This window comes from Dasypus novemcinctus, chromosome 9 (assembly GCF_030445035.2).
Source record: "Dasypus novemcinctus isolate mDasNov1 chromosome 9, mDasNov1.1.hap2, whole genome shotgun sequence".
Lineage (NCBI taxonomy): Eukaryota > Metazoa > Chordata > Mammalia > Cingulata > Dasypodidae > Dasypus > Dasypus novemcinctus.
In genome coordinates, this window is record NC_080681.1 from 17,831,989 (window position 1) to 17,855,987 (window position 23,999).

The 23,999-nt window shown below is 35.1% G+C and overlaps 1 non-coding gene across 1 annotated transcript; it reads right to left on the bottom strand.

The window, feature by feature from the left end:
* Positions 1-21,407: 21,407 nt before the first annotated feature.
* LOC111761328 (U6 spliceosomal RNA) lies at positions 21,408-21,514 on the bottom strand. The gene has a single exon (XR_002794728.2). It is a non-coding gene; the product is annotated as a U6 spliceosomal RNA (small nuclear RNA).
* Between the last annotated feature and the right edge of the window lie 2,485 nt (positions 21,515-23,999).

Consider the following 23,999-nt stretch of genomic DNA (forward strand, 5'->3'; position numbering starts at 1 on the left):
GATATTTGTCTTAATTCCCTGTTATTTCTTGTAAGTTTGTAATTTTATATTACAAATATTCCAATAGATGTGAGCTCACATCTGTGGGAAATTTCTATATAGAAGTTGAGAGACATCTGGATTGGGTTGTACTGACGTGTGTTTATCCAAGTAAAATGTGTGGTTGAAATGTCTGGTACTTTTTGAGGTATAATCTCAACTTAATTATTTGGGACTATGTAGGTGGTATACATTCAGGCCCTCCAAACATATAAGGGTCGGGGATTTGTAGTATTGCCTGAACCCATCAGCATCAATGACCCTCAATAACCTTCACCAGACAGAACAACAATGCATGACAGTATCACCATCTCAATGGGCCAGTCTGGGGTGTAGATGGCCAGTGCATGCTGTGAGCTCTACTCACTGGAGCACAGTATGCAGTCCCATGGCATCACATCCAGCAATAAGACCCTGGGGAGTGGTGATGACTCCTTCAACACTTTCTTCATTGAGATCATGGCTGGCAAGCACATGTCCCAAGATGGAGCCTGCTGTATTAGTTGCAGAGTTACCATATAGTACCCTATTATTAACAGCCTGCATTAGTGTGGTACATTTGTTACAGATGATGAAAGAAAATTTTTATGATGTACTACTAACTATAGTCCATGGTTTACATTAGGGCTCATTGATGGGTTATACAGTCTTATATGTTGTTGCAGTTTTTAAATTTTTTATTCTAGTACCATATATACAACCTAAAACTTCCCCTTTTAACCATATTCAAACATATATTTCAGCACTCTTAATTACATTTACAGTGTTGTGCTATCATCACTATCATCCATTACCAAACTCTAAAACTCATTATTGACCACCCACACCACCCCAGCACTTGGAAAGTGCCTTCATTGTAGAAAATGAGGCCATCTCTAATACCTGTTGCTGTGACCTGGACATCAAGCACCCTAACTACACCAACCTCAACTGGCTCATTGGCCAGATAGTGTCCTCTATTACCACCTCCTTAAGCATTGATGGGGCCCTCAGCATGGACCTCATGATGCCCTACCCGTATCCACTTTCTCCTGATGACCTACTCACCCATTGTCTCAGCTGAGAAGGCTACCATGAGCACTCTCAGTGGTAGAGATCACCAATGCCTGTTTCGACTTCCCCAATCAGATGGTTAATTATGACCTCTGTCATGACACTTACATGGCCTGCTGCATGCTCCACTGTGGAGGAGTGCTTAAGGAGTTTTATGTTGCCATCCTGGTGACAAGACCAAATGTACATTCAGTTGGTGGACCGTTGTTCCATGGGTTTCAAGTTAGCATAAACTACCAGCTCTCCTCAGTGATGCCTGGGGAAGATGTGGCCAGGCATGGCAGGCAGTTTGCATTCCAAGCAATGCCACAGCCACCACGGAAGCCTGGACTTGCCTCCACCAAAAGTTTCACATGATATATGCCAGGCAGGCCTTCGTACACTGATATGTGGGCCATGGATTGGAGGAAGAGTTCTCTGAGGTCACAGAGGACCTAGTCACACTGGAAAAGGATTATGAAGAAGTGGGCAGCCATGGATGATGGAGGGGAGAGTGAGAAATTCAAGGGGGTCCTGATATCTGTAGCTACCAGTCTGTCTTATCAGTTTTGTATTTCCCAATCGACTGTTTTCCCAACCCCCTACAAATACAGCTGATGTTGCAAGTGGAATAAATAAACAAAATAAATAAAATAAAATAAAATATAAATTATTATATATAAATTATACATACATACATACATATACACACACACACACACACATATATATATATATATATATACTATACACATTGGGTAAATAGATTTTCATACATCCCCAGATAGGGCCTCCTGAGGAGGGTGTTGATTTCATGAGGTGTGTAACCTGCCTATGGTGTCCAGAAATCCCTAGAGCCCTCCATAGCACTTTTGTTTGGGGTTTTGCTTATTGTGGCAGTTTGTGAAATCTGCCTGAGACCTGCATAAGCATAAGCATATGCAGGGTATGGAATGAGTACCCAGCTCACTTTGAACTCTCTTAGCCATTAAAAAATCTGTTTTATTTAATGTTTTCCTCCTTTGAGTCAGGTCTTTTTCCAAATGCATCACTAATTAATGCTTAGTAATAATCCCCTGGTGCCGGGGAACCTTATCCCTGGGAGTTATGTCCCATATTAGAGGGAAGTTATTAAGTTTATTTGCAGAGTTTGACTTAGAGAGAGGCCACATTTTTTGTGACAAGGAGGTTTTCAGGAGGTAAATTTTAGGTATTAATTATAGCTAGGCTTATCTTCATTATTATTATAGAAAAAGGTTCATAAAGGCAAGCATTAAGATCAAGGGCTTGGCTTATTGACCTGTTTTCTTTTGTTAGGCAAGGCTTTTATAGTCTAGGGTTTTTTGTGTTTTTTTATTCCTACCTTATTGGAGAAAGTAGCTGGAATTTCTGAGGAGGAAAGTTTAATATTTTGTTAAACTATCCAGAAAACATAATTATGACAACAAGACTATATTTATATATCATAGAAGTATGCTTTAAGTGCATTCTCCCCATGTATCACCCAACTATCAACACCCTGTACTAATGACATACCTTTGTTATAGCTCCTGAAAGAACTTTCTTATATTTGTTTTATTAACCATAATCCTTGAGCACCACAGAGTTCACTGTATTATACAGTCCCCAGTCTTACCCTCTTGTTTTCCTTCTAGCAACATCTATCTTACAACATAAATATGCTCACCATTATCGTAAGATTATTTCTCCATCAAAGATGATTTTTGCTTCCTTGTAAATGATATACATGTATCTCATACACTCTTTCTCGCCCCTCTCTTTTTTCTCTCTCTTATCTATCTATATCTATCTATGTATCTATGTATCTATGTATCTATGTATCTATGTATCTATGTATCTATCTATCTATCTATTTATCTATCTATCTGTGTATCTATCATCTATCTATTTAGGGAGTAAAATATTTCATACTATTTATTCATTGATACTATTTAATTAATTTCACATATAAATTCCTCTACATTTTACTACCAAAATCAAATTGTAACTCTAATTGTTTTGGAAAAATATGATTGTGAACAATACCTGTGTCAGTACCTTAAGAGAAAATTTCAGTAATCAAACACTGGTGTTTTAGTTTAGATGTTTAAAATTCATTTAAAATTTCAAGCAAATTACTTAGAATTAAATATTTTGATGAATCTCTCTAAATTCATGTAACATTCATTTATTTCATATGCATTTTTCTGCATGCTTGCTGTATAAGGCATTGCACATAGTAGGGAGAGGTTAATTGTAGTGCTTCATTTATTCCCAAGGAAGGAAAATTAATGTTTTATTATTTTATGGACCATGATTAGTGTTATATTTAAGAATTATTTCCCAGGGAGCAGATGTAGTTCAAGTGGTTGAGTTCCTGCTTCTCATGCACAAGGTCCAGGGTTTGATCCCTAGTACTGCCAAAAACAAAAAAACAAAAAAACAATATAGAACTATTTCCCTACCCCCACATATTTTTCCCCTATGTTATAAATGAATTACACTGGTTTAGTTTCAAATTTTGAACCAGTCTTGCACTCACAGAAAAAAATCCCCATTGTAGACTGAGTTTACTACTATTTTGTTAAGGGTTTTGGTATCTGTACTCATGAAAGATATTGAAGGGTACGTTGGTCTGATGTTTGTATTTTGTTTCTTATGTTTGGTTTTGGTATTGTGTATAATGCTGCCTTCAAAAAACCTTCTAGACAATATCAGGTAGAGTTGGTATGATTTCTTCTTTAAATGTGTGGTAGAATTTGCCAGTGCAACTATCTAGACCTAGAGATTTTTTCACTATGTTTTAAAACATGAATTCAATTTTTAAAATAGTTATAATATTCTTCATATTAGCTATTTCTTCTTAGGTGAAATTAAGTAGTTTGTGTTTCCTGAGGAATTAATCTATTTCATCTAAATTGTCAAATTTATATTGATAGGGTTTCTGTAGCATTCTGTATTACCCTTTTAATAACTTTGGTACCTGTAGCAGTATCTTCTCTTTCATTCATAACTTGTGTCCTCACTCATTTTTTGTTTGCAATTCTTGCTAGAGAATTATTGTTCTTCTGTTTCTCACTACTCTATTTCTCCTTTCCTGCCTTCTTTTGGATTATTATTTCTTTTTAATTCATCTGCTGTGTGTTTTACTCTATTTGTACAGATTTTTATTTTAGGGATGGTTGTTACAGGAATATGATATATACCCAACTTTTCATGGTCTACTTAGATTAATATTTTACCAATAGAATGTAGAAAACTTACCACTGATCAGGTTCTTTTATCCTCCTTCTTTCTTTAAGTTATTATTTTCTCATATATATATTATGTCTACATAAATTCAGAGCACCATCAGACAATACTATAAGTTTTGCTTTCAATAGTCAAACCTATTTTTAACCAATTGAGAGAATAGCGTGTTTTATTTACCTAAATATTTATCATTTCTGTTGCTATACCTTAATTCCTGATGTTCCAAGTTCCCTTTTGTTCTCATTTTCCTTCTGTCTGAAGAACTTCTTTCAGAAAATCTTTTAGAGAAGCTATTTATAGATATTTAAGAGATATTTTCTCTGGATACAACAATCTGCAATAATACCTCTTTTCTTTCAGCACTTAAAAATGAATAATGTGTTTCTTCCTTCTGGCCTCCATGATTTCCTAGGAGGAATATGCAGTCCTTTGAATTATTGATACCTACAGATGATTCACTGGTTTGCCTAGCTGATTTGAAGATCTTTTTCTTAGTGAATAATGTCATGTGAACATCAGTGTGCAAATATCAGAATGAATCCCAGATTTCAATTCTTTTGGGTATGTCTAGAAGAGGGATTGCCAGAGCTTATGATAATTCTATTCTTAACTTCCTGTGGAACTACCAAACATAATACAATAGAGCCTGGGTGGTGGTTTATCTGTTAGTTCATTTCTCAATATTTGTTTTTCAGATTACTTTTGGACTTATGTACACAAATCTCCTGAGATGAACTCAGGAGTTCATAAACAACTTAATGAGTAGTTTTCCCAACCTCCTCCCTTTCTATAATTTCTCTAGAACTTTCCAGTTCCCTGGGGTTCCCCTTTTGATTCTATGACCAGAAATCTGGGACATTATTTACCCCACTCTTCTAACTTCTGCAAATTCTCTGGTATCCAGAGACAATGAGAGTGGTATCACAGCTCCACCAATCAATCAGAGAGGAAGATTCTCCTCCCTCAGAGTTTTGCCTCCATCAGGTTCTTCTGGTCACTATCACTGCTGCTACCACCACAGTAGTGTTTAGGGCTGGGGGGAGGGGTGAAAAGACAGGAGGAGAAAGAAGAAAAGGAAAGAAAAAAGGGATTTCTGCATCTCTCTAAGTGTTACATGCTCCCTTTCCTATTTCTCAAGGCAGAATTAAGGGGCATCTCCTGGAACTCTTTCATCTATCCCAGTTCCCACATCCAGTTTTCAGGATACTTTGAGATCAGGTCAAGGAATACCAGAAGGGAGAAAATTAAAATTTGTTCTTTTTCTCTGATCTGCCTATACTATTTTTCAGAGTTCTAAAATAGCGTTTCCTCACATTCTGCCCAGGTTTCAGAGCTTTGGTAAAATAATGAGATGGGTGGAGTGTGCTTATTCTATCTTATCTGGAGTCAGAACTTCGATCCTCTGTCTGATTCCAGGTCTTCAGGAACTAATCTTTTTTCTCTTGATTTCTGTTATTTCTCTCTCTCTCAATTCTACAGCTAACCCTGAAATCTCCATCTTCTCTTGCTCTCTCATTTCTCATACCTCTCTCAGACATCTTGCCTATTTGGGATTTTCAATTTCTGGCCTCCATTGGACATTTCTGCCTAGAAGTAGCTGCTCAGAGTACCACCCAAACTCATTCACAGTTCAGTCTTCCCTAGGATGGCGGAGAGAGTTGACAAGTTCATGCTCCACATTCCACTCATTTTCCTTTTCTCATTCTGAAGGCTTTCCTCAAGATATTTTGTCTGGAAGAGTTCTGAAGATTAAAACATGCCATTTTGTCCTAGTTAAATCTTTGTAGACCTTTTAAAATGGGAGCACAGTAACTCTTGATGCCATCCTGGACTTATTTGCCTTCTCTTCTTCCTTCTATGCCATGACTAGATTGGATGATTTTAGTAATAACCTTTTACCAATTTGTGTAGAATCTCTGGCTCTAAGGAGTCAACTGTGGAGCTTGTTCCTGAGCCCAAATCTGATATTAACCACTGCCTACTTCTAATCCCCACTTAGCATCTACAAAAATGCTTAGAGTATGATCTAAGTTCCCATCTCAAACCATGCTGAAAATGTGCCTTGCCCAAGTTTTCTCATTTCAGCAAGAGATATCACACTTAACTTACTTGCCCATGCCTCAAGTCTATAATCAAACCTGGATTCAATCCAACAGCATTGTTAGCATTACCTCAATATAGACCTCTTCTGACTTCTCACTATCTTTACTAAAACTTTAATACTAGCCACAATTAGCTCTGTTTTCAAAAATTCTGGCAAGTCAAAAGGTAATTATGGATTTTCCAGTCTTTCTGAGAAAGACAGATTCCTGAGATTAAAAGGTCCAGCAAATCATAGTGATTCCATGTATGTCATTCTTTGCCACTTTAGAGCAATTTAGGGATCATTGTGTCTAAAACAAGCTCTGAATTGTATCTGATAATGTCATCATCAAGATTGTCAAAACTTTTCAATGCAAACATCTAAGATCCTAACATAAAAAGGCTCAGTCATGCCTCCATTATTTATGGTTCTCCAAGTGGATTTAGTTCCACTATTACCAATGGTCAGAGAAGCAATAACTGAATCTTTTTCTTTCTTAGCTGTGGTTTTGTGAGATTGTGGGTTGACTGTGGGATGAACGTTTATGGTGGTTTCAGACAGTATGTAGCCCAGAAAAGAATGTTCTTAAAGCTAATCCATTCCTGTGGGTGTATACTTATTTTAAGTAGAAAATTTTGATAAGGTTACTTTAGTTAAGGCATGGTCCAGGGTGGGTCTTAATTGTTTTACTGGAGTCATTTATAAGAAAATGAATTTCAGACAGAGAGAAAGCCACTGTTGCATGAAGCTGAAATAAACAAAATCTGGAAGAGAGGAGAGAGACCAACTGATGCTGTCATGTGCCTTGCCATGTGGCAGAGAACCCAAGGATCAGTGGAAGCCATAGTTTAATTTTCAATCAGTTATCCTTTGGTACCATGATACAACTTAATTTATCCCCACAATAATAGTATTGTGCCAAAGACTGGAGAAAAGAAAAACAGTTTTTAGCTGTAGTTAAACCAAGAAGACAAAGGAATAAACATCATTGGAAGTAACGACCCCAGTGCCTAAGTAGTGAATCAGAATCACTTTTGGCTTCAGGCCATAAAAACTTACATTTATTTGAAGGACTCTTTTCTCTAAAACCGTTGTATGATAGGAAAGCAATGGGAGCAGGGTCAAATTTCAAATATGAAATGATGTTTTAGCTGCTAAAAGCTGCTGGGAGCAATATACCAGAAATGTGTTGGTTTTCAGAATGGGAATTAGGTTAAACTCTTACAGTACTGAGATCAAGACATCATCCAGAGATGCTGCCTCACCAAGTTGCAGTTATGGGCAATCAGGCACATGGTAGGGTACAATGCCTGTAGGCTTGTCTCTCCCCTCTCCTTTGGGCCTCATTGCTAGTTCTGTGTCAGGCTGCTCCTTTTGTGATTATTCCCTCTTCCAGTGTCCTTTCTGAGCTTCTGGGCTCCTTCTTTCCATCTCTATGGCTTTTCTCTGTGACTGTGGCTTTTTAGTCCTCTGTTTATAAAGAATTCCAGAAAAAAGATTAAGATCCACCCTGAGTCCAATAATCTCATCAAAGATCTTAAACTGAAGTGACCTAATCAAGAGATCGAATCAAAGGGCCCTTACCTGAATCTAATCAAAAAGTCCTGTCTACGATGGGTTTGTAGGTTAGTAATGGATTCATGTTGAAAGCTTTTTTTTCCGGAGTCCACAAAAAAGCCAAATCAGCAGAAATGAAAACTTGGTTTCTCAAAAAATGCTCATAGCAGACTTATTTGTAATAACATAAAGCTTGAAATAACCAAAAAATACTTCAGTGAATGAAGAGTTACGTCAACTGATACCACTATGCAAAGGAATACTTCTAAGCAAGAGAAAATACCATTTTATTGATACGTGCAACAATCTGGTGGATCCCTTGGGCATTATGCTTCGTGAAAAAGATGCATGCTCAAAAGATTACACATTGTGTGATTCCATTTTTTTTTTTTTAACATTCTCAAAATGACAAAACTACAGGGATGGAGAACAGATTAGTGTTTGCTAAGGAACAGTAATGGGGACATAGGTCAATGATAGACTGTGAAAATAAAAGTGTAGTACAAGGAATTTTCTTCATGATGATAGAATGTTTCTGCATTTTTATTGTGGTATTAGTCACTTAAAGCTATGCTTGAGATATAATTGCATAGAACTATACTCACACAGAAAAGAAAGATATAAAAAAAAATGGTGAAATGGTGAAAAATGAAAACTGATTAAGGTCTGTAATCTCCTTAAGAGTATTGTATCAATATTGATTTCCTGTTTTGATATTGTGTAAAGCATCACAATGGGAGGAAGCTGGGTAAAGGATATAACATACTCTATGTATTATCTGTATAACTTTTTGTTACAGAATAAAAAGTATAATAATCAAAAAAAAAACATTTCAAGATGATCTGCTGGCTTTTCTTAGTGTTTGGAGCTCACTAAAATGTCTTTACTTGGATACTAATACAGGCATGGATATAATTTTATTAAGACCGAAATAACATTATTTTTCATAATTGGAAAGGTGGGTCAAATATAAGAATTTGGTTCTTTTTGAGATATCAGTTTGTATAATGGTTTAGAGTGGGGATAAAGATTTCTTCTTCTGTTCTTTCTTTTTTTTCTTTGTCCTACTTAAATATTTGAAGTTCTGATGATAAATTTTCTGTTTCCCATTTTCCCTCTGCATCAAAAAGGGAAAATATGACAACCAAATATTCTTTCCTAAACTCCAAGTGGGAATGTGGGTCACACTCAACAATGTCCTTGAAAGATTGTATATCAATTCTGTTGTTCTGTTAAGTACTATTGAATTTGCATGAACTTTTTTTTTATTTAAAAGAGATTCTCTTTTGGCTTATTTAGCTATATATAAAATATTCACTTCTTGTCAATCATTATCCTCTGCCTCTTAAAATGCAACATTATTATTTTCATTTTCTTCCCAGAAAATACTTAGAAATTTGATTGTATTTTCATAACATATTTATACATATAAACTATTTTATATTTTAAAGTTTCCAAATGTATTTATTTTGCTACTTACCTGCAGAGAAATTTGTGTCCTCTATTTACAAATTCTACATAATGGCCGAAGTGACTGCCTACAATAAAATAGATAACTTTCAATACATAAACTTATGAAAAAAGGGTTTATTGCTCGAACCATTTGCAAACATTTAGGGCCAATACAAATATTGATTGATCATTAGCGTTTAGTGGGATTAGAAGAAAAAACATCTGTGGGTATTTGAGTAGTACTAAATCAGTCATTTCTGAAAGCACTTTTAGTGACAGAGGTTGAGAAAGTATATTGATTGAGTCAAAAGCCCTAGAACCTAAGCAGAGCATCCTAAGGCAGTTGATTTGACAGCATCTTGTTTCTTTTTGTTTTAAATTTTCCAAATTTTGCAGGTACTTAAACTTAGGGTCAAAGGAGGCTAAGTGTACATTTGAAGCAAACAATTCTGGGTTTTTAAAAATAGAATTACAATATTTAAAATGTGACTAAATTGGTAAAGTCTATGGCTTATTTCTCTTCCTGCCATGGTTTATTCAAAATAAAGTGGTTCATGTCTGGCTTCATTTAAACAATTTTGATAGGTGCATTTATATTCTTAGGCTGGATGTTTATCCTGCTTATTGCCAGGTGCATCAGCAACGATACGGGAAAATCCTTGAGTGAAGACACAAGGAGAAAATACTACTGAGGTGAGTACTTGATAGAGAGTAGACACCAATCTCAACTTCTTCACACATTCTACTTATCCTACTTTACCTGATTTCACATTGCTTTAGGATGTTCCAGATCTTTGCCTTCAGTTTTTCACACAGTGAAACTGGAAGCTTTGCCATTTCTGCATGAAATAATTCATAAATCATTACTGAGCTCCCCATGAAGGGGATTCTTGTTCTAGGTCTGGAAGAAACGGGGAACTATATCACGTTTTTTCCCAAACTTTGGAGCAAGTATGTACATTTAACATCAACAAGAAGTGAAAGTTGAGAGCCTGTTATAATTCAGGCACCCTATAGAAATTGTGGACACCATATCATTAAGGCAGAGAGTCCTTCCTATCAAGGACTTCAGCGATTAAACGTAAACCCAGAGAAGTAAATCAATAGTTGTTGTATTTTAATGATTTTTACCACATTCACTGACAGTATTTGGTTGAGTGAGGGACATAGCAGAAGGAAATTATGCAATTTGGAAAAACAAAAGCAAATCTTTGCTTTTACACAATTTTCAAATATGCCACCCCTAAAAGCTAGAACAACAAAGAAGACAGATGTCCTTGGAATGCCTCTAGAGTATCAGCAAGTACATCTAGTTTATCTAGCAGTTTTACATGAGCTTGACCACACTGAAGTACTGCTACAAAAAACATTTCCCCATTTGTGCAAGTGGAAGAATACAAATTGTCTGACTATCGCAGTCAGAATTAGGGAGGTGTATATCTTTTATATGCTCCAGAAACTGGCCATGATAATTCTGGTCCTTTGTATTTACTAGTCTGAATACACAGTAAATTCAGAACTCTGATTTATTTTAATGCAAGTAAAACCGTCAAAAGATAGAGATTTGTTCTTGTTCTTTTATCTTACCAGTAACCCAAGTCTTCCTGTTTTTTATGGAATTGAAATTTAAATGAGGCAATGTGAGAGCAGAGAAAGGAACTGCTGCATCATTAGCTTCAAGATTGCAGAAAACACTTGTTAAATATAATTCATTTAAATAGCTTCAAAGCAAAAGAGTCAGGCCACAACTCTTTTGTACTGAACTTAAAGTAAGAAACCAGAAAACCGAAAGTTTAGGAGATGAAAGAAAAAAATTAGTTACATGAAAATGAAATAAAAATGTGCCAAAATTGTTTTAACCCTGGACTAGCATCTTCAAATATTAAAGAGAAATGAAAAATAACAAGAAGTTATTTTTAGTCCCTTTTCATTTCACAGAATATAAAAACCCTTAAATCTGGAAATTTTCACTTTTAACACAATCTCTTCAATTCTCTCTCTCTCACACACACGTGAGCGCGTGCACACACACGGTCCTTTGTATTATTACAATCTTCAAATCTTCAAGTCGTCAATTAATTTTCTCCAGTTTTCTGCTAGCCTAGCTTTATTTGCCTCCCCTTCAAGACTGAAATACATTTTTAACATCGTTCATAGAATCTCTCATTTCCTTGTCATTTTCCATTCATGACCTTCTCATGAGCCTATGTTCTATTGACCACTCTTCACAGCATTAGGCATGTTTTTCTCAGTACATCTGCCTCTTGACATTTTTCCACCTATAACTTCAGTGACTCTTTACTGTCTTGTTTAGTCTTTTAAAATCTTCTTCACTGTATCATTTTTCTCTCCCTGACTCTTAAGTCTTGGTACCTTCAAGGTTAAGGTTTACATTATTTTCTTCAAATTTCTCTTCACTAACATCCCATTCATCTTCACACCTTCACATCTGACCTTCACATAGATAACCTAGATGAGTCTAGGAAGTGAAAGTCAGGAAATAAAATAATCAGAGGATACTACATTGATTATAGGAATTCGTTGTTTGAACAATCCATCCTAAAAGAGAAAACCCATCTTCATTCGGGATATATAACTTTTGAATCCATCCCCACTAATTACCTTTTCATAAGATCTGATCCTGTATTGCCAGCTGCCTCGTGTGGTTTTCTAACTAGTTGTATTTTGGTTCCACTCAGTTAAATCAGCCACATCCATTATCAGCTCCTGTTTCTGATTTTACTATCTTTGTTTTTTTAACTTTCTTTCCTTAGTCATCCAGGATGAAAAAAATGTGGATTTTTCTTTGATTCAGTTCTCTTCTTTACAATTTTAGTGAACATTCATTTGCTAATCAATATGGACTTTTCCATCATAACATTTATCATAACCATTTTATTAGTTTTTGTTCCCAACAGTTAAATGGTTATAAAGTCTTCTCTAGTATTTCAGTAGCTTTTAATTCTTTCCCTTCCCTAGTCTTTCCTTCCAGTTCATCTTGGACATACCTGCTAGATCGAATTTCCTTAATTACCACTTCCTATCATTTACTCCAACACTCAAAAGCAGCCACAGGACCAGCTTGTGGACCCACAACAAGGCCCAGAGAGCCTCTTGCTTAAAGGGATGCCACCCTCATTTAATGCTCTCTTCAATAGCCCTCTTGAAACTCTTAATGATTTTTGAACCAGGACTCTGCATTATAATTCTGTGCTGGGTCCTGCAAATTATGTAGCCCCATCTTCTTCCAATGACAACGAATAAATGATACCAACCTCCCATCTAACATTCAACACTCTTTGTACCCAGAACTTTCCCAGGCCTATTGATCACTTCTCCTCCGCAATGAAATTGAATTTCTAACTGCATTCCAGATATATTTATTTCCTATATTTGTGTTTTTATTACCACTTGACATATTATGAACTTAATCCCTCAAAGTTTTGCCCAAATCCACGTTTCTGTGTCTATTTTTATTCCCTTGTTTTTATTCTCTGAGTCCCCCACACAGTTATGTAAGCTCTAAAATAAAAAATGTTGTGTTGATTTCTTTCTAGCGAAAGTGTATATCATATTTCCTTTGATTTTTCTTGGATAAATGTCTTATTATCCTTATTAAATTGTAAATTCCATGAAGACAAGTATAACCTTTCTTATTTATCTAACACACACAATGCTTAGTATATAAAATATTTTAATCAATATTTTGCATGTATTTATCACAGCAATATTTACTAAGATAATTTCTCTGTTTTATAGCAAAATGCAGAAGATATCCTGTAGTTTTATACATAAGACTACTTCTCATCATTGATATAGATATAAATATAGATATAGATATAGATATAGAATATACATGTACATATACATGTGCATATACATGTATGTTTTGGCTTTCCTGATTCCCCTCTGTGTGGATTTTGTTTTTGAATCAAGTGGAAGAAGGGAAAGGATAGAAATCTATGAAGAATAAATTCAGTGATGGAAGAGAGAGAGTGGAAACACAAGAAGACATGAAAAAATGGAAATGTAGATACGAATATATCAATTCTGCTGATTAACATGTTCCCTAGTTGTAATCGCTACCCTATCTGACATCCCAGAAAGGTGATATATCATTTGATGTGCCCAGTCTAGAAAAGCAAAAAGAGAATCTAGGAGATAAAGCCAAGATGATGTAGCTAGCCTCCAGCATTTTGTTTATGAGAGCATCCATTCATGTCTGCTTAAGCTTGCTGAATAATATCCATTCTGTCCTTGAGGCATAGATCAAACAACACATTTTTGTTATATTAGTCTTTTCAGGTTTTCTACTGATTCCAGAATATCTGAAAACCTCTTAGTGTAAGGCAGTTATATTTATCAAAATGTCGTTGTATATATCAGTGATTCTATTATTTTTACTTTTTTTACTTACACAAGATGGAGAAAAAGTAGAGAGGGTAGAACTAGGAAAAGAATAAGCACAAAATAGCATAAAAATAAATTTTTTCTAGATGTAGTGTAGTGAAACTCAAATATCACTTCATCATTTAATTTCCCAGTTCTCCTTCTCAATCCATTACTCTTTCATTCATAAATGAATACTTCATTGTTATAGGGCAAAATATTAAAGCCAAGCTTAAGCCTTCATTGTAATTTTGCTTAAATTGTTATGATCAAATAAGTGATATTCTTGTAACATGATTTAGAAAACTATATTTTTGTGTGCATGTAATATAGTATCAAATATTAAAAAAAGCAAAACGATACTTGTAAGGAGGATTAATATACAGGTATATATAGAGATGCTAAATAACCATAAGCATTTATATTTGATTCTTCCAGCCTCATTCCCTTGGTAATGAAAAGAGGGGAAGCAAACAGCAAACATTTTTGAAGGATACTGAAACTCTCCCTTTGGGAGATCCTAGAGAAGAAATATTGAGAGGATGCTACCTTTGGAAGAGAACATGGAGTTTATCTAATTTTACTTCCAGGCTTACCAATAAATGATGGACTCTGAATTTACACAATTTTGCCCTCTCTTTTCCAATATATATAACTGATTTGTTTGTTATTGTTTCTCATTGTCTCAACTAGAATGTGTAAAACAAAGTTAAGTAACAATGTTGGCAGTACATATTTGTAAATAAATATATACACATACATTTTTACATGTGTTAAGTTTAATCAATAATTCTATCACATCCTGTTTTAGTAGCTATTGAGATACTTTCTCCTTTGATCTGTCATTACATTAATTGTATAGAATTAATTTAATAGAGTTTCATTATAGTCTAAGTCTTTATTGTCTTCATCACTCTTTTTCACATGTAAATTCTAGAAGCCCAAGTCATCTTTCAGCTATATGTATCATTCCCATGCTGATGTGTATATCACCTAATGTCAAAACCCACAGGATAAGCCAACCAATAACTGAGTCTCTTGTCTCCTTGATCTGCTCAGTCTCAGTGACTTTTCCATCTACCACTCCTCAGCCATGAATCCTGGCTTTGTTAATGCCTAAAGCACCTTATGCAAAATTTTGATTTCCTCCCTCTGATAATCTGACCACCTTCTATTATCCTTCTAGTACAATCCTTCCATTTCAGTATTTCTACAACCTCATGGGGAATACCTGTGCTTTGAGGTATCACTTTTGATTCATCACTTCAAGAGTTCCCAATATCCTATTTTCCATTATTTCTTTACCCAGCCTAGATACCATGATCCATCATCGTAACAAGTATCTTAAATACCATTAATTTTTTTTCTTTCTCTATACTAATTGCCTAGGAAAATAACAAAAAAATAAAACTATCAGATTACTGTGTGCCTGCTCAAGAGCTGTTGTACATGTTGAGGGGTCAGCTTATTGACTGCTCACACTTTCACTATAGAACCACATATTTCAAACAGGCACACACGGTCCAGCAATCCTACTATATAACTCAAGAAACTTTGCCATTTTAAAAATAATTAAATACTTATTTTGTCTACAACTTTCCAACAACTCTTCTCTTCTTCATTGTCAATTTATGATGCTACTTTTTAATTTATTTAAAAAATAAAGAAGAAATAGGAAGAAACTATCTCATCTTCCTAGAAATCGTCTTGCATATGGATATTCTGCTTTCCCTTCCTTTAGCATTGATGAATGTCTGTGTCTCTTTCTCAAACCATCCCTACCCACAAATATTCACTGAATATCATAAACTCTTGCCTATTCAAGGAATTTGTCTTGAAATGTTCCATCTCTCTCTACTATAATCTCTCTCTACTGGCTCATTCTCATCAACATATATGCATCTTATGCCCATATCCTTCTTCCATTCCTCTTTCCATTTCCTTGTTTTCATTTATCATAAATTTCTTTGAACATTTGTCTGAGCCCATTGGGTCTATTTCCTCACATCCCATTTTTACTTTAACCCATGTCTATCCCTACCACTTCCCTTGACCACAGGTCAAGGTCACCAATACCTTCCTTCTGATCAAATCCAGTGATCTTCAAGTAACTCAATCTCACTCTGAAGCATTTGATGTTTTTGATCAGTCCCGACTTCTTGATACATTGTCTTTATTTGGATTCCATGGTACCATTGCTTTCTAGTTATTTTCTTTTCTTCCTCAGTCTTTAGTTGTTGTTTTTATTCCTATCACCTTCACCCAGCCTTTAAATGTAGCATTCCACAGATTTGGTCATCAGACATTTTCTCTTCCTTATTTGCACTTTCTCCATAGAGAATCTACCTTAGTCCTATTAGCATTAAATTCCAACTATATGTGGGTCACATCCAAATTTAAATAGCTAGGTTTTCTCTTCCTTGAGCTCCAGCTTCCCACATTCAACTGGCAGCTTGATATCTCAACATCAACAAACTCAAAATGGAAAGCTTGATAACCATCTTAGAAACTGGCTCCTCCTCTAATTTCCCCAAATTCAGTAAATTCATCTTTCCATCAGAATTCAAAGTTTTGTATCTAGGGACTTCACAGAGCCTGGTATACAACTCTGGTGCTTACTTAATTGCAAATGGTTTTGAGTAATATGGCAGTTTGTTGAACAACTCGAATTCTTTGTGGTTTATTTAAAAATATTTTTCCCAATATTTGCCATCAGACATGCTTTCTTTAAATCCCCTTTCTCATTCCTTAATAGCATCTTGACAAGCCCTATAGCTTTTGGATCACTTTCCCATTTTCAAAGTCAATTCCGGAATAAACTATATTTACATTTCAATCCCATGCTAAAGGGAGCTGAGTTGGTTAAGAGAGAGACCTGGTTAGCTCTTTAAAATTTCTTCTGCTCTTTCCTTCTGAGCTTTGTTTTCTTCTGTTGTATTATGATGGTAGGAGGGGGGAATAAATAAGTATTTTCTTTTTAGCTGAGGCTCTTATAATCTTCTTTAGTATGTTTATGTTCTTTATTTGACATGCATTTTCATGTTGATTTCTCAAGTTTCAGATGACTTGTCTGGTACATCCTAATTTATGCCTGTTCAAGCATATTTATTAATAGTACTCTTTTTCACTCTTAAATATATCCTAATTTCGATGATAAATTTTGCAGCCTTGCTACTCATGGAAACACACATGAGAGTTTTTCAGGAGGCTCTGCAAAATCCTCCACATAGCACTATTCTGTGCTTTGGGAGACACATTCTAGTGTGTCCTTTTTCAGTTCCCCACTTTAGATCTCAGTCTAACCCTAGTGGTGTTCTCACCAATCAGCAGCTCAGTTACCTTTCATAGTGTCCCCTTGGCAAATAGGAAAGTCACGTGTCCTTGGAATACTAAAGAGTGAGAATGTGTGGTGTTCTATGGCCAAAAAACTTTCTCAGATTTCCTCTACTGCTGCTGATTTTTGCCAGAGAAGAAGAATAAGTATACGTTTTGGGAGATGTCCAACCAGAGAACATGATTCCAATATCTCCAAAATCTCCTTCTAACTAGCAATGCCAATCTCTATAAGTGATTGTCCTGGATCACTCCACTTGATTGAAAAAAACCACTCCACATTAATTCTACATTAATTAACTTATGGTTGATTAATTCTTGAATTTCTTGTCTTTTGCAGATATGAAGCAGATCTTTACTTATCAATGTAAATTTTCTACTAATTGTTTTGTTTATAAATATATGAAACCACACTATTTAAAAATCAAACTAAATTATGATTATGTGTGATAGTTTTCCCTTTTATATCATCCTTACCCCTCTAATGTCAAGATTTAAAAAGATACTGATTAAGTTCATTTCTGTCTTCAAGAAAACTGGGTTTATGTTTTAAAAAAAAGAAGGATTTTCTAATCTTTGTTTAATTATCCATTTACTTAAAGTAAAATTCTTATATCTTCATATCAATAGAAAATCCATTTCTTTTGTAGTATTTTTAACCTCCTTCTATAATAAATTTTTAAAAAATCAAAATGTTTTTTCTAAATTCACTTCTTTATAATCAGGAAGAGATGCCAGAAATTTATCTTTTTTTTTTTTTTTTTTGCAAAATCTGGATATTTCTGTCTTTGGACTGCTTTCTCATTTATATTAGTCATAGTCAGGATGGGCCTCTGAGTAGTGGGTAATAGTCACAATGGTTACATAAATAACAAGGGTCACTTAATTTTTAAACCTAGTCTGTAAGAGCGCTGATCACATATTCTGAACATTAACAAATATAAAATTTGATAAATTTTAACAGATTTATTTTCCATAAAGGTCATTAGTAATTATAAACAAGATGCTATCATGAAAAATATCTCATTTAAGAGACAGTAATCTGGAAACGGTGTTTTAAATGAATTAAGGTAGGAAACAATGGAGATAGGGAGAAAGAGATAGAGAGCTACTCTACCCAGCAGTGAGAGCACAGAATCAAGGACATGGTAATTACTTATCCTTTCACTTGGTTAATAACTACTGAGGATGTACTATTTGTATCAGAATGTACTGATAACTCCTGATGTACTTCAGAATACTGGGTTTAATTCCTGGCAAAAATGACATAAACGTTAATGAAATTAGAATTAATTAAAATATGTCCAAAGGATCTTTTTTCTAGTTAAAGCTAGCAGAGGACATCAAGCTGGGGATAGAGGGCTTCTCAATGTGCATATTGGTTTCCATTCCCCCAGTTCCCTATGTGGATATGTGTTGAGGTTGGTGGCAATGAAATTCTGCCTCCCAGGGTAAGATCTTGCCAAGCTGTTGGAAGTCAAGAATGGGGGTTTAGTAAGCACACTCTAATACCCCAAATGTGTCATTCTGACATTCCAGCAAAACTATGTTATTTGTTTGCAAAAAAATGCCTTTTTCAAGCCAGAATACCAGATCTAATTTCTAGATTTTAAATATAATTTATTATGCCATCAGCATTATCTTGCTGCATAGCTTGTTGGTTACAAAATAATGACTAAGCATCCCATACATTCAGTGCATCAGGACTATATAAAGATAACCTGTCTGTAGCTTGCATAAGCAGTTGTTTAAAAGGCCCAGAAGAAACTGATCATGGCAGTCCTTGGCATGGCTCCCTATAACTAAGCACTTTAGAAATACATAAATAAACAATTAGAACATAGGTATTAAATTAATGCTAGCAAAGGAAAGGTTGAAACAAGAATAGGAAATAACTATTTTTACTATAGTAAAAAAAATAAATTTAAGCATGCTTATTCTCTTAATCAGGTATTATGGGGTTCAGAAATACATCTTAAGTTGAATAGTAGAGGGGCAATTTTATTTCCTGAAAGATAGGAAGTAGCAATGCAAGTCCTGAGATTAGTGCCATTTATTTAAATTTAAGAATATTTCATGTCTAACGTATCTGCAAATTTGAATTAGAAACTCTCACTAAACCTTGATTGCATGACTATAAAACTGATTTGTAAATAGCATAATAATCAATAACTCCTTTTCATATAAGAGCAAATAATATGTGTGAATACATGAGTGCGATACTTTGTGCTTGGTGGTCTCTCTCTCTCTGTAAACAGTTAAACACTTAGACAGTATTTCTAAGTGTTAGAATTTGGCATTCAATTATGAAATAAGTTGATACTGCATAAGATCAAGGAGGGAAGAGAATTCTCAATTGAGAAAACTCTAAAAGGTCCCTTCTGTATTTTTAATACGAGAAAGTATCTGAAGCACCTCGTACTTAGCAAAATATTGAAATTTTTCTTGGTTTCATTATAAACAATAGTAAAAAAAAATTAATGCATACTGGTACCATTAACATCACAGTTACTTAGTAGCTTCTTAAAATAATTTTTTTTGTTGCTAAAGAAAATTTCATAAATGTTTTCATATCCACACAGAAAAATGTCCTCTCTCTCCTTTCTTCTCTCTTTCTCAATATAGGAGGCAGCCAAAAGTCCTGGCATTTATGTCCTGGCAGACTGAAACAATGACCAACATCCCGCAGTCAACTTGTGCATCATACTGGTTTAGCATTCTATCGGCTTTCTCAGTTAGAAGAGAAGCAGTTTGTTCTCAGATATAATTAAAAACTGAAGAGTTTTGTGATATGATATTTTTTAATATTCAGTCCATCTACTTTTAGTATTACATTTTTAAGTAGAAAATATGTGTTGAATTAATTCAAATGCCTTTTGTCATCTAAAGATAATACCAATTATCTCTCTACTTTGAGATATGATAGAATAAATTACATCAAGAGCTCTTTTATAAAATGCATTTATAAAATGAACCATACTTGAACATGGTGCTTTATTATTGAAATGTTTTTCAAAATTAAAATGTTCTCATCAGTTAAATGAGTTTGGTTTGTAGTTTTCTGTTTGTGAGTATATCTTCCTCTTTTGATGTCATGATTATGTTAGTGTCACATTATTAAAAAGTCTAATACATGGGTAGTAAATAATCTTTGGGGTATCTGTTCAATCTGTAACTCCCCTCCTCTGTAACAAGTGATAATTTCCATGTTTCCTGTTTATTATTCAATTTAGAATCTTGAATTATGTGAACTCTAAGAGAAGTACTTCTCATGGTTAGACTCTGTAGGTTATACTTTATAATAAGTTACTTTTTCTTAAGTTATACTGATTGTTCCTTCCAAACAGGAACTTTGACTAGCTTAGAAATCTGATTCAAAGCCCAAAGGCAAGGAGCACATACCAGAAGCATACCTGGATGGGGAGAAGAGGGTGTGAAGATCCAAATACAGAATCAGCATGAAAAACTGACTCCATATTTTTATTAACTGAGTGACTTTTTATTGCCTCTTGGGACCCTGATGATATGCCCTTCTAAAATAACATTTAGGAAACTTAGAAGTCAAATATGATAAAATCATATTAATTAAATCTTAATTAATAGGAGAAAAAATAAAACTAAAGTACAAAGCTGCTTTGCTGGAAATAGAGAAAGAGAAAAAAGCAGACCAATGTTCTGAACTTACTGAGATGTAAACTAATGAGATTGAGCAGGCTAATAACAATAATGGAAGTTTACATTTGCATGATTCCTGGGAGACAAGCATTTTATATGAATTTTGTTCTTTGATTTTCACAAAATTCAAAAGATTTCCTTTCCTCATTCCTCTTATACATCTGAGTAAACAGATTTATAGTGCTAATAAATTTGTCCTTAGCAAGTGGTTTTAAATCCAGCTCTGCTTTATGCCACAACTTTTACCTACTGCACTGTATTTTATATAAGCAAGAACTTAACCCTGTGCTTTGCTGAAATGAGTGGCTGAATTCTCTTGGTGTCTGTGGCACTGGTGGGTGTCCTGACTGAAAATTAGTGAAATCCTAGTAAGTTGTATGGAGATTTTCTTTTTACCCATTCAACATTTTAAATACTCAAATAATCTCTCCATTTAAACCCTCCAAGATTGACAAAATTTTGGAGCCGAAAGGACCCCCAGGTCACCAAAGTCACCCAGCCTAGACTTGAGGTTGATGAGCCACAAGCTTGACCAACACCCAGGTAGGGGCCAGTTTCAGAGTGTAGTTTAATTCATGTGCACTAACACAGCAGAAAAAACATGGAATGTCTCAAAAATTTGCATGCCATTCTTGGGCAGAGGCCATGCAAATCTTCTCTGTATCATTCCACTTTTAGTATATGTACTGCTGAAGTGAGCACTGTATAGGATGGTTGTGAGATGAGGGAAACTTAAAAAAAAGATGAAGAAGAATAAAGAAAAACAAGCCCCCAAGCTGTCTGTAACTATGGTGAACAGCTCCACTATAAAGAACATTCTAGTACTCTGGCCTGTTCAAGGTTATTTTGAAATGTAAACTGGGCCTAGGTATTTATTCCTATCTAGATCTCTAGACTAAGGTGATTTAATATCACTAAAAGAAATTTCCAAGTACTAAGTGTGTTTTTCCCGTAAAATCCTAAATATGATTGAAACCAAGGGAGCAGAGAGTCTTGGCAATTCAGTCTACTTCTAAGCTAGTTCAGAAGCTGCAGGGACAGATGCTGGACATTGTGTGTCCTGCCATGGCCCACTAGGTGGAATGCAGGAGAGTGTAGACTACAATGTAGACCACGGTCTAAGTGGTGGAGCAGTGCTCCAAAATATATTCACCAGGTGCAGTGAATGTGCCACGATGCTGGAAGAGGTTGTTGATGTGGGAGGAGTGGGGTAAGGGGGGTGGGGTTTATATGGGGACCTCATATTTTTTGAATGTAACATTTAAAAGAAAATAAAGAAGAAGAAGGAAAAAAAGAGAAGTGCAAAGGACATCAATACCAGCTGCAAACCCTTAGGTGTTATTGGCCTTTTCAGTTCACCTTTAAAAAAATTTTAGAGGGGATTTTATCAGTCATCAGAAACCAGATCAACCAGAATTGGTGACCAAAACAATGATCACAATTTCAACACAACGAGGTCTATGAGAGTCAATGGCTCTGTTGCCTAAGTTATTACCTCTCCCTGTAGAATGTGAACAGGCTCAACTAATGTTCACTGTGTGGTGTTCTATAAATTTTATCCCTTGTAGCTTTTTCAAATGGAAATTATTGCAGCAAATTTACCAAAAATTTACTATGAACAGAGAAATCATCTGAAAAGATGGCGATTGTCTGTGATGGTGAATTTCATGTGTCAACTTGGCTAGATTATGGTGTTTGGTTGTTTGGTCATGTACAGGCCTACTTGTATCATGAGGATATTTTGTAGATGGGCTTTGCATCTACAACCAATATGGAGATTGCCCTTAGTGTTTGGTCTTAAAAACCAAAACTGAGGGTTTCAGAGGCCAGGAGAAGAATTTTTCCATTTCCTTTGATATTGGCTCTTGTCAGAGTGTTTAACCAGCCAGCTTCTCCTATGGAATTTGAGTTAGGGACTTCAAGTTTGGAGTTTCTAACTTGTGGCTTGCCTTAGAGTTCATACTTGCCAGCTCCCAAGGAAAAGTGAGGCTTATAGTAAATCTCTTAAAATATATTAAGTATATATATAAATATATTAAAATATATTTTAATATTTTATATAATTACAAATAATATTTATATAATTATAAAGGGTATAATTGTATTCTTAAAATAACTCTCTTAAAATATATTCTACTGGTTCTGTTTCTCTCCACATCTGGAAAACCCTGACTGTCTTAATAGGTTTAGGGTGTAGAATATAGACGCAGACATAGACATAGACATATTTTAAGCTTTCCAAGTTATTATGATACATGGTAAAGTTTGAGTACCACCAATTTAGACTATGGTGGATAGTGAGTAGTTCACAGCAGGAGTGGACATAATAGAAATAGCAATGATCTCTTGAGAGAAATCCTGTGCAACCCTTTACTCAGATGATTGTGCTCTTCCTTTGATTTTTTGCCTGACTTTCAGTTCAGCGCAGTTGCTTCATTTCCTTTCTTCCTCACTACTTACTCCTTTTTAATTCTCCCAATTACTTTAGTATTGTTGTCCCTCCTCCATATTGAGCAGTTAAAGTTCCTAATCAGTTCACTTTGAGTTAATTAAAAGAGATTATCCTGGGTGACTTAACCTAACCAAATGAATCTAAAATGAACTTGACCCTTCCTAAAAGAACAAATTAGAAGGATGAAAAAGACTCTCTTGTTGGCCAGCTACCCTGAGTCCTGAAGCTGCAAGGAACTGCTAACAATCAATGTGCTTGGAAGACTCCATGCCACAGCTGAGAGTGCAGCCCTAGCTGACATTGTGATTTCAGCCTGGTGAAATCCTGGGAACAGGGACCAATCAATCCATTTCCAGACTTGAAGCCATGCAGACAGTGAAATAATAAATTGGTGTTGTTTTAAGCTACTAAGTTTTTGGAAAGGTGTTATAGAGCAGTAGAAAACTAACACATTTTTTGAGAAACATAAGAAAGCCAAACTGGAGAGAGGTGGAAAGAGTGAGTGAATGAGTGAGAGAGAGAAAAAGAGAGAGAGAGACAGAGAGAGAGAGGGAGAGAGTGCCAGTGAACCAAATGCCAAAAAAACACATCGCCTGAACTCAAAAGCTGATGAAAAGAAAAAGAGAGGAGATATATACTTCTATCTCTGGTGTCTTTTCAGTCCTGATTCCAGTTTCTTATGGAACTTGTCTGTATTGCTAGTCCCTGTGGGTACCATCTGACAATCAATCCTGT